Source organism: Chlorocebus sabaeus, chromosome 11 (assembly GCF_047675955.1).
Source record: "Chlorocebus sabaeus isolate Y175 chromosome 11, mChlSab1.0.hap1, whole genome shotgun sequence".
Lineage (NCBI taxonomy): Eukaryota > Metazoa > Chordata > Mammalia > Primates > Cercopithecidae > Chlorocebus > Chlorocebus sabaeus.
In genome coordinates, this window is record NC_132914.1 from 49,881,014 (window position 1) to 49,893,111 (window position 12,098).

Sequence of the window (12,098 nt, forward strand, 5' to 3'; positions counted from 1 at the left end):
TCCTACCTCGTAGTTTAGGGATTTTTATGGACGCTTCATCACATAAGCATTAGCGATTATTACTCAATCCTTAGCCCCACTCTCCTCCCCAGAGCATGGGGGAGGGGGCTGAAAGTTCCAAGCTTCTAATCAGACATTGACCTTTCTTATGACCAGCCCCTATCCTGACGCTATCTAGGAGCCCACTGGCAGTCAGTTCATTAGAATAAAAACCGCAATCCTATTGTCCAGGAAATTAGGAGCTCTGTGTCAGGAACAGGGATTGAAGACTAAATATTAGAACAAAAGGTGCTGCTAGCACCCCTGTCACTCAGGATATTACAAGGGTTTAGGAGCTCTGTGTCAGGTGCTGGGGGCAGAGACCCAATATATATATACTGAATTATGACATAATTTGGATAACAGAGAAAGGGAGTCAATCATAATTCCAGCCCTCAGTACAACCACTGTTTAGTATTTAAATGCATTTCCTTTTAGTTTTTTCCTCCAATGCACCTGTTTTTCTTTTAAGCATAATTGTAAGTGTAATATTGCTACCTCTTTCCATTCTGCATGTTTACTTAAGACAATAAAAACATTTATTACTTACAAAATACCTGGCATGTACCAAGATCTGTATAAATTGTTTTCTCTTTCTCATTAAATCCTTAACATAATCCTGGGAAGTAGGCATTTTCCTGACACTACAGATAAAGAAACCAAGGCTCCGGGAGTCTCAGTTGCACTTTGGATAAGCAATAGAGCTAGGATTGGAACCTGGATATCTTTGACTCTGAAATCTCTGCTCTACCCATTGTGGTATCCAGCCTCCCCAAAGCTTAAGTACTTTTTTGATAGTACAACACTATTCCCATAACTCTGATTTTACATGCAGACATATTATGCTAATGAGAGATGGTTTCACAACTTAACCATGCCTCTGTTGTAGAACACATGAGCTACTTTCTGTCACTCTATAAATAATACCATGATTAACATCTTCATGGATACGGCTTTTAACCAAACTGTTTTTCTAAAGGGTTGCCCTAATTTGAATGCCAGACTTAAACCGTAATAGCATATTATTATTTTAAAAAATAGTTGATGCTTTTTTAGGCAACAGTATCTTGGTTGAATCAGCACATGGTTGAATACAGGCTTGGCTTTATTCAAGAAACATTTAAAGGGTACCTGCTGTATGCCAGGAATGATGGTAGGAATGGAAGATACAGAGGTGTTTGTATTATACGACTCACTCAGAAAGCCAAAACCAGGGCGTTTCAATTACTTTAACCCATGACTCACTCAGCTGATGGTTTCAGGGGCTGTGCTGGAGAAGCCTTGGTGATACGGGTGCAAATGCCAAAAAAATGGGTAGGTCTCATCAGCTTAGGGAAAATGTGATGCAGAGTAGTGGCATTGCCGGCTGATGAGTGTGACAGTTACTGAGTTACTGTCTCTTTGCTCCAGACCCAACTCAGACTCTCAGCTTTGGGGTGCTGGAGCCGACTCTGTGGCTCACCTATGCCTTGTCAACTGGCTCCTGCCTGGGATGTGCAGATAGGGGGCGCCAGAGGGAGACTCAAGGCGTTGCTTTTTGTGGGCGTCCCATCTGTTTGCTGTTCTTGTGAGCAGTGTGTCTTCACCCTGCCATCCGGTTGGCAGTTTTCCCTACACTTGGAGAATCAGCCTCATTGTGCCCTCCCACTCAGAGATGCCAGCACCAGCCAGCCTGGTACGGGTACTGTACTACCCCTTTCTCAGAGCTCTGGGTCCCAGGCCCACAGGGCCCTGCTTTTAGCACCTGCCAAGCAGGGTTTCCTCCTTAAAAGTCTGAGTTTCAGGGGCTCCTCCTCTAAGTTTCCAAGTTTTCGTAACCTCTAACTTCTTCCCTCTGTCACCTCAGCCCTAGCTATGGTAGCTACTTCTGCTAGTTCTGTGATATTTTATAGCTAGTTACTCTTTCACTTACCCAGTCAACAACTCTAAACCTAGTTAATAATTCTATTTATGTATTTATTTTTTGAGACAGGGTCTCACTCTGTCACCAAGGCTGGAGTGCAGTGGCATGATCTTGGTTCACTGCAACCTGAGGGCTCAAGCCATCCCTCTGACTCTGTCTTCTGAGTAGCTGGAATTATAGATGTACACCACCACACCTGACTAGTTTTTTAAATTTTTGTAAAGACGGAGTTTTGCAGTGTTTCCTGGGCTGGTCTCAAACTCCTGGGCTCAAGTGATCCAACTGCTTCTGCCTCCCAAAGTGCTGGGATTAGAGATGTGAGCCACCGTGCCAGCCTTAGTTAATACTTCTTTACTCTGTTCAAATAACTAGTGTGGGTATTGTCTCCTTATTGAACCTGACTGATAAAGGACAGGTCTTGAGCCCCTGAGTTGCTGAGGCCCTTGTGGTAACCACATGAGTTATTTTGTTTTATTTAACAGTGTACACAGAGACATGAGGAAATTGTAAAGTTGATTTTAAATCAACTTTAAATCAATATGGTTGATTTTTAAAAAAACTTTGAGGTTTGGTTGAAGTCTGTTTAATAAGCCATTCAGACTTGGGATCCCCTACCCCACTCAGAATAGCCAAATTCTGTCCCTCCTCACCTCAGCAGAGGTTTATTCTCTGGAGATGGCTAGATAGAGGGTCTTTGTAACAAGGTACAGTGCATCCTATTTAGGGCATAGACACCTACTAAAAAGATAAGAGAGTAAGTGAAGATTTACAACTGAATGGTGAGACCCCTCTGTCCTCTTTTCTCATTTTGTTTCCAGAATGCTGGAAGCCAAGCTTGCACATTCCAGGCAGCGATTTGGAAGATTCTTTTCTGTGGGTGACCAACTGGAAAGGAAAAACCCCGAAACATTGGCACTGTGACTTCTCCATGTGAACAGTTTAACTAGTTCGTCGAGGTGGACATGCCTCATTCATGCTTATGGAGTGACCAACCAGCCTTTAGTGACACCCCCTGAAATGTGAATTATCCATGGGTCACTAGTCGTTGGAGAAGAGCCTCTCACACAAAAATTGGAACTCAGATCACAAACAACAACAACAATCCAAAAAATAAAAAAATAAAAAATTAGGAGCAGAGACTAAATGGAAAGATGGAAATAGTAAAAGAAAAATATTATTTAAAAAATTAATATGTATTAAAATTTTATTTAAATAAAGTAAAAATAAATAAAAATAAAAATGATATTAATTAATACCAATATTCTCCCTTTTATTAATATCTTCAGAGAGAAAAAGAAGATATTTCATCCTGGAAACAAGAGCAGAATGCAATAAAAAAGGTGTAGTCAGAAAACAAGATGAGCCCTAGGAAGTTAAAACAATGATAGCAGAAATGAAAAATTTAGTAAAAAGCTTTGAAGAGAATATGAAAGAAATCTAGAGAGTAGAGAAAAAGGACAAAGCACTAGGAAACAGGAGAGCAAAGATTAGAAAATCAGAGACCCAGTTCAGGCGTTAGTTCCAGCACTGAATAAGGAGAGTTCCAGAAAGAGAAAACAGAAAGAATGTAAAGGAAGAAAACTCAAAGAAATAGCCTGAGCAAATTTCCAGAACCAAAAGATAGGAGCTTGTTAATGCAATAGCCCACTAAATCTCCAAAAGATCAAGTCATTTCACTGTGACAGGGAAGATTCAACAAACATATGGTTCGGGGGAGAAGATTTCACATAAGAAATCTAGAATCAGATGGTTTCAGACTTTTCAGCAGCGATACTGGTGGCTAGAAGGCAATGGACACCCTTAAACTACTGAGGGCAAACATTTTACAACTCAGAATTCCACAGCTGCCAAAATTATGAATTAGTCTTGAGAATAAAAAAGTTCAGACGTGTACTTTCTCAACACATTTTCCTCACAAACCTCAGAAAGCTACCAAAACTAGAAAGTAAACTAAGGAAGAGATAGAATGTAGGAGATAGAAAGTCCCCAGCAAGAGACAAATCCTAGCCTCATGATGGTGATGTGAGGCACCAAGGTGAGAGCAGTGCATCAGGTCTAGAGAGCACCCAGTCCCAGTGGGAACAGGGAGAGACTTTGGGAAAAACAACTCCAGATGATGAAATTGATAGAATCGTTGACATGTTCTATCAATTTATCAATGAGGGAGATTCTGGAACGATTCATTAACTCTGGGAAAAGCAAAAGTAGGGAAGCATATTGATTGAATAGTCCCAAAACTAAATGAAGTATACTATACCCCTTTGCTCTGAATATCAATTAATGAAATAATTCTATCAGGATGAGGGGAGATGGGTAATATGGTGGCCCTGGGATGGTTGTTAAAGAGAGGTAAATTCTTACTTTTCAGAGTGAGAAGTCAATAGTTAATGCTCAAACCTGAAAAGTTGAGAAGTAGCAGTATAAATATGTTATTTAGAGATATGGATATAAAATTTAAAATAGAAGGCCAAAACTTGAATGTGGTTGCCATTGGGGAGCAGACATTGTATGTAAGTAAGAGCTGTTATTTTTCATAATAAGTCTAACGGTTTGCTTCTTTAAATCACACAAGTATAAATTTTTTTTGTTTTGTTTTTGAAACAAGGTCTCACTCTGTTATCCAGGCTGAAGTGCAAAGGTACAATCATGGCTCACTGGAGCCTTTGTCTCCTGGGTTCAAGCGATCCTCCCACCTCAGTCTTCTGAGTAGCTAGGACTACAGGTGCATGCCACTTTGTTTTAAAAAAAATTTTTTTTTTTTTTTTTGTAGAGACGGGGTCTCACTATGTTGCTCAGGCTGGTCTTGAATGCCTGGACTCAAGTGATCTTTCTGCCTTGGCCTCTTAAAGTGTTAGGATTATAGGTGTGAGCCACCATGCCTGGCCAGCATGTATAACTTTGATAAAAATGTATATATCTGTATCAATATTTATCTATCTCTGGAGCATATTGGAAAGTGGTGGCTGAAGTGGAGAAGGGTGACTTTTTTTTTTTTTTTTTCCCCTCATTGTGCTGCTGGGATAATCAGTCAATAGTATAAAAAGCTAATCAGTTAAATGATGGTGGATGGGGAAGTTTGGTCTTTTGCTAGAGCCCAAAGCAGCTCCATCAGAAGCTTTGAGTTCCTAGAACCCTGGACCCAAAGGCCTTGGGGGAAGCTTGTTTGTCTAGCAGAGCCAAGATCCTCTGAGTTACTTGAGCTGGGTGGATCCACTCTCTCAGGACAAAAGAAGGATCCAGCCCTGGCCATAAAATCTACTGACACTGGCTGCCCTCTATAGAGGGGGACTCACTCTGTTTACCTGAGCTGGGAGAAGAGCGCCTTCATCCGTTAATACCTGTAACAGCAAGAAAACTTGGGGGCTCTCCTCACTCTTCAGAGTGCTGCCAGCTTGAAGGAGGGAACCAACAATCAAACAGGTGCCTACTACTGAGGACAACGGAACAAAGAAAATATAACTTTTTTTGTTTGTTTTTGTTTTCTGAGATAGAGTTTCACTGTTTTCGCCCAGGCTGGAGTGCAATGGTGCAATCTTGGCTCACTGCAACCTCTGCCTCCTGCGTTCTAGTGGTTCTCGTGCCTCAGCCTCCCCAGTAGCTGGGAGTACAGGCATGTGCCACCATGCCCAGCTCATTTTTTGTATTTTTAGTAGAGACAGGGTTTCACCACGTTGACCAGCCTGGTCTCGAACTCCTGATCTCAGGTGATCTGCCCGCCTCGGCCTCCCAAAGTGCTGGGATTACAGGCGTGAGCCACTGTGCCCGGTCAAGAAAATAGAACTTTAAAACAATCTACAGCACCAAATATAACCTCCATAGGCATCCAGCAGCATATTACTAAGAAATGATATGGAAATAAGAATAAGGTTTTTGGCAATTAAAAAGAAATCTTAAACTTAAAATTCAACAGCAGAAGTAAAAAGTATAATAAATACTGCTGGGCCATGGGGGAGGTCATCTAGAAGGTCGAATGAAGGAACTATGTTGCAACACAAAACAAAAGCATAAAGAAATGGAAATAATGAGCGAGAAGAGCAGTGATGCTAAAGCTAGGAGATCTTGTATCTGAATAATATTTGTTCCAGAAGAAGAGAAATGAACAAATGGAGTAGGGCCAATAAAGAAAGAAACAAGGCAAGAAAACTACTCTGACCTAAAGAAGACTTGAATATTGAGCTCAAAAGCATTCTTTGAATGCCTAGAAATAGTAACAAAAACAAGACACATACCTAATCATATGCTGGTGAAATTTCTGAACTTTAAAGGAACTTCAAAAGAAAATAATCCTTAAAAATTCCAGATGTAAAAACAACCAAGAACAAAATCAGTTACCTGAAGAGGAAAGAGAATCAGAAGGTCACTGAAGGCATCTTCTGCAATTTGGGAAAACCAAGGACCATGGAACAATACTTACTATTTCTGGGGAAAGTTCTCAGATCTAAGAATCTTGGCCAAAATAGTATTTAAGTGTGAGGAGCGAAAATAGACATTTTTGGATATACAAAGATTATCCCCATGAACCATTTCTAAGGAAACTATCCAAGAAGGTAGTCTAGGCAATTGAAACTTAAATTTGAAAATCAAGTGAGCAAAACAATTTAAAACTCACAATAGGGGAAGACAAATAGCACAAGAAACAGTGGAGACCAATACATTTAGTGGAATGTGTAGTAAATAAATGAATGACGATAAAGTGATTTAAACTATTATAAATTAGAAAGAGTTTTTGAAAGAGAAGACAAGGAAGAAAAACCCTTAGAATAGTTTGAAACTAAAATGACAGGTTATTTCCGCCAAATCCAGGATTTGAGATAGAGGGGCTTGTGGGGATGAGGATGGGGAAATAAAAGGTGCTATAGGTGTGATCTAAATTGAGGGGATTACGTTACTCTATGCTTTTGGTATGATGATAGTGAAATACAGGTTCAAGTATAACTTGAAAGATGAAAGTAACTATTAGTAATAGGTCTTACTCTGTCATCCATGCTGGAGTGCAGTGACACAATCTCGGTTCGCTGCACCTTCTGCCTTCTAGGCTCAAGAGATCCCCTCTCCTCAGCCTCCCATGTAACTGTAACTGGGACTACAGGCACGCACCACCACGCCCAGCTACTCTCCTCCTCCCCCTCCCCCTTCTTCTCCTTCTTCTTCTCCTTCTCCTTCTCCTTCTTCTTCTTGGATATATTTTGAAGACGTGGGGTTTTGCCATGTTGCCCGGGCTGGTCTTGAACTCCTGAGCTCAAGCAATTGCCTGCCTTGGCCTCCCGAAGTGCTGGGATTACAGGCATGAGCCATCACACCTGGCCGGTGTTCTTTAAGTTTTGAATTCTTCTTAATGACAAGGCTGCGTTGATTAGTTGCCCTTATAATTATAATCAATGAAGTAAGAAACATTGTAAAATAAATGGTGTTCAAAGATACCCTGTGGTTCCATAAGCAATGTCTTTGGCGAAACTCCTTTCTTTCATTTCTTACATTCTTTCCCTGTATGCTTTCCCCATTACCCAGAAACAATGACTAATGACTGTTACTAGGGAAAAGGGCTAGAGAATGGCATGTAGGTGACTTTGTGAGGGCCCAGAATAAGAACTGAATAACATATGATGCCAATAAAGATGGATATCTGAGTACTTATAAGCTCTTATTTGTTAGGGAAGGGAGCTGTTCTGGCATGCACTATAGGGGATTTGTAATCCTCATTTTTAGAAAACCGGACTCTGTGATGGGATTTAGAAGACACCAGGTTGAAAGTCACCAATGGAGCAGCATGGTGAGGTCTCCGGCCTAGAAATTAAGGTGCCTCAGTTTAGTTGTGTCTCTGCCGTTTTTGTGAACCATGTGTCTTTGCGGAACTCATTTAAGCCCTCTGAGACTAATTTTCCCACTCCAGGAAAACTGTTGCTGCACGTAGTTAGCACTCTTAAAATCTCTCGAAATGTCTGTTGAATAAATAATGAATAAACAAGGCTGGGCGCGGTGGCTCAAGCCTGTAATCCCAGCACTTTGGGAGGCCGAGAAGGGCGGATCACAAGGTCAGGAGATCGAGACCATCCTGGCTAACCCGGTGAAACCCCATCTCTACTAAAAAATACAAAAAACTAGCCGGGCGTGGTGGCGGGCACCTGTAGTCCCAGCTACTCGGGAGGCTGAGGCAGGAGAATGGCGGGAACCCGGGAGGTGGAGCTTGCAGTGAGCTGAGATCTGGCCACTGCACTCCAGTCTGGGCGACAGAGCGAGACTCCGTCTCAAAAAAACAAAACAAAACAAAACAAGAATAAACAAATGAGTAAAATGACTTGTTTAAGGTTGCCCTCAGTGTGAGCTGTGCCTGAGCCCACAGGTGTCCGGATGCAGCCTGATGCTCCATCCAGCTTAGCACACCTCCCCAACTCACTCACGGGTTTCAGCACTCTGCACACCTCGCAGAGACTCTGCTCCTGGTTCTCCACAGAGCACAGCACCAGGGTGCAGACCACCACGTCCACAGAGCCATCGGCCACCTGGTTCATGTTCTCCCTGGCAGCTACCACAAAGCACTCAAACTGCAGGTGTCGGTTCTCTGCAATGCTCTTGATCAAAAACTTCTTAAAGTTGGGGTTGGGGTCAATACAGGTCACCCTGCACCCAGGTAGGTAGAACTTGAAGTTGGCTCCAGTGCCACAGCCCACCCCCAGCAGGGAGAGCTTCCCGGAGGGGTCTGCAAACTCCTGCAGGTTACCGAAGAGCTCCCGCTTCTTGCTTGCCCTCTGTTCTTTGTACATCACAGTGAACCTCACCAAGAAGTAGGGGAAGCATTTCTGCATATCCAGTTCTACAAGCCCGTAAAGTTCAGCAGGTACATGGGAAATGCCAGGATGTCAATGGTCAGCCACCAGGAGGCCCAGGAGACACTGCTGGCCAAAGGCAGGGAGAAGTGCCCAGTGGCAAAGTGGATGCCGCTGAGCTGGAGACTGCATTGGTGGTCACACCCAATCTCGAGGATGTGACTTTCTCCACTAATGCTCTGCAGGCTAGAGCTCGAGGAGAGGAGTCCAAGGTTTAGTCTGAATAGGGCTGGAGATTTATCCAGGTGGGGACTGAAGAGTCAGGGGTCAGATCGTGAGGGTAATGGTCAGGGAGCCCAAGCTGGAAAGAAAGGCGAAAGGAGGGTGGTAGGTGGGGAGAAAACGGAACAGCCAACTTCAGGACTGGGGTACTGGGGTGCTGGTGTACCTGAGGAATCCATCAATGACAGTGAGAGTTGTTATCAATGGTCCTGCAGTGTAGGATCTCGAGTGTGACCTCAGGTGTAGGCAAGAGAAAAAGCATGCAGTGAAAGAATTGAGGAGCTCAAGGAACTCAAAGGGTAAGATGCTGGGTGGGTCATTTGCACTGAGAATGAGGGAGCTCAGGGTGGAGAGGAAGCAGGACCCGAGTAACAGAGTCCACAGTGAGCATGAAGGGAGTCAGGTCAGGAGGTGGCTATGGGGCCAGCAGGGGTCAGCCTCGGGAGAGGGGCAGGAGTGGTGGAGCTGGATGGCAGGAGCCCACAGGATTTTTAGAATCACAGTGATCATGCAATCAATATATAAAGGTTAAAAACTCAATCAGTGTATAAAGGATTTTCTTTTCAACCAATAGCATTCCAGTGAATGGTCAATTCACTGGATTAAATGAATTAGTCAATTCATTGAATCGCTTCTCTATTGACAGGCATTTAGGATGTTTCTATTTTTTCACAAATATACCACATTCCAATCTGAATTTCAAGATAACGAAAAAATTAGTTTTTTTTTCTTTATGAGTCAGAGGACGTGTTTTTAGGGGATAGACAATGAGTAATAGTTCCCTAAGTGCAGCAAGGAGCCAAACAGAATGCCTCCTCTTTGGGAAAGGAGTAGCAGGGACCGCAGGGGCAGAGGTGTCTAGGGCAGGTTTAGCAAAGCCAGGTAATGTGGATGACCTGGGGCTGCTTTGAGATCATAGCTCGGTTCTAGAGCGTGAGGTGGGACAGCTAGGAGGGTGGTGGGAAGACAGAGAGTGTGTGTGTGTGTGTGTGTGTGTGTGTGTGTGTGTGTGACAGAGTGCTATGGAGACAGGAGCCTGCATTTGGGGCAGGCAGATGACCAACGAGGAAAGACTGTGGGATTAACTCACCTCATGATTCTGCCCAGGATTTCCTAAGGTGGTCTTGGTGAGGCCAACAAAGGCCGGGTGGGGTGGAGACAGAAGCTGGATGGATGGCTGAGCTGTGAACTCTTGTGGGCAGGAATCTTATCTGTAGCCTCTTGGGTTGGCAGCACTTTGGGAAGCCCTTCAGGGGATGTTTACATGCTCCACCTGGCACCGAGTGGGCTCCCAGTGCTGCCCTGTGCATGGAGAGGCAGGAGGAGACTGGCCAGGGCTGGGATGGCCTGGAATGCTTCAGGGAGGGGAGGAGAGGCCAAGGGGTGAATGTCAGGCAGGCCCTGGAATGGGGAAATGTTGCTCAAAGTGGTCACCCACCCTCAACCCCAGATGTGAACCTGAAAAGTCCAGAGACCTTTTCTCCTTCCCGTTGCCCTCCCCAGCCCTCTCTAGGTATGGAATCTGGGAATTTCATCTTGGGTGAAAATTCCATGACCCAGGGAAGGGCAGTGATATGTCCAGGGCCTCAAGGCAGCAACAGTGCCCTGACAAAGATTTCCCAGCCAGGCTTTAGGAGAGAAGCGAATGCAGGAACTCCTGGCCTGGGTGGGCACAGCCTCCAGAGTGCAGATCCTGTAGGGGGCTGGAGGTGGGGATGGATGAGAGGGCCAGAGGCAGAACTTGTTGGGGGAGGTGAGGGAAGGCAGGCATTGGTATGAGAGGCAGTGGTGAAAACAGAGTTGAAGATGAGCCCTGAGGGGTAAGGAAGTTGGAGTGTGTGTACGTGTGTGTGTGTGTGTATGTGTATAAATTAAACAATTGGTCTCTTTGCCTGCTTGGGTGTTGGGGAAGGAGGGCAGTGAGATTCCTATGAATGCAAATATCACAGGGCCAGCTAATCCGTATGCTCTTCAAGCTACAACCAGGCACAATTCCAGGTCGAATCTCTCTTGCCTCACGCACACATACATGCTCCACAACTGATACCACAGCAGGTCTCCTTGGGCACCCCTCTGCCTCTGAGCTGACCCAACACCAAAGGCTAGGGCCGGGAGGGGAGACAGGGAGGGAGGCTGGTGAGCCTCCACTAAGATCACTGAGAAGGGGTGACATTCTTTAGCCTCGCCAGAAGTCCTTGTGCTTTAACTGAAATGGCCAACCAGGAAGGACATTCCATCCCCACCCTCATCTCCCCCAAGGGCTTGGTCTGAGGTGACGAATCTGGCCAACTTATTGGGAGGGGTTAGAGGTGGGCTAAGGGCAGACGGAAGCCAGGCCTGAGAACAGGGTGTGGCAAGCATGATTGGCCCTACTGGGAAGTGAGGCTAGCACTCAGGCTTTGTCGGGTATTCCCTGTTCCAGCACTGGAGGCTTACCCCGCTTGACTGGGTTTGAAACTGCTGGGAATTGTTTGGTGGTGGCTTCATGGGAGAAAGATAATGAGAGCTGAGGACTTTTAAATAGGAAAATGGTGGGGGGAGCGGGAGGAGAGTTGAGCGCTAATAGAAGCACACGCACTCAGGCAGGCTTGCAAATGTGTGTCATTGTGTAGCCACAGCTGCCCCCTCGCCCAGGATGCACGCACAGACCCCAATCTGTGTAAGCAGGCTCAGACATGTGCGTGCATATGCCTGGGGGTGTGAGCACAGCAGAGCCCAAAGGCCTGCAGGTGTGTACACACAGAAGTGTACACACATCCACAAAGTGTCACAAATACGCACGAGTGTCCCCTTCCTCTACAGGGACGCATAAAATAGATGAGCAGGAATATGAGTGGAGGGTCCGGGGGGTGGGGGTCCGGGGTAATCATTCCCAAGGCCCCTGGGTTTCCGATGCCTACTGGAGTGGGGAGGGGAGGAGCCAGAAGTGCGGTCGCGGCCCTCTCAGCCTAGTTTCTTTGGGAAATGAAGTAGGAGGGAACGCAGCCAGGGAAACTAGCTGGGCCAGGAGGGGTCCCACTCCCTAACAAGTGAGCTGATCTCTCAAGGAGGAGCTGGATCGGTGTGAGGGAGAGCGGTAAGGAATGCCTTTCTGGCTTCAGCAGCCTGGA

At 45.1% G+C, this 12,098-nt stretch overlaps 1 pseudogene; it reads right to left on the reverse strand.

The window, feature by feature from the left end:
• Window positions 1–6,266: 6,266 nt before the first annotated feature.
• LOC103239490 (thiol S-methyltransferase TMT1A pseudogene) lies at window positions 6,267–9,703 on the reverse strand (annotated as a pseudogene).
• Between the last annotated feature and the right edge of the window lie 2,395 nt (window positions 9,704–12,098).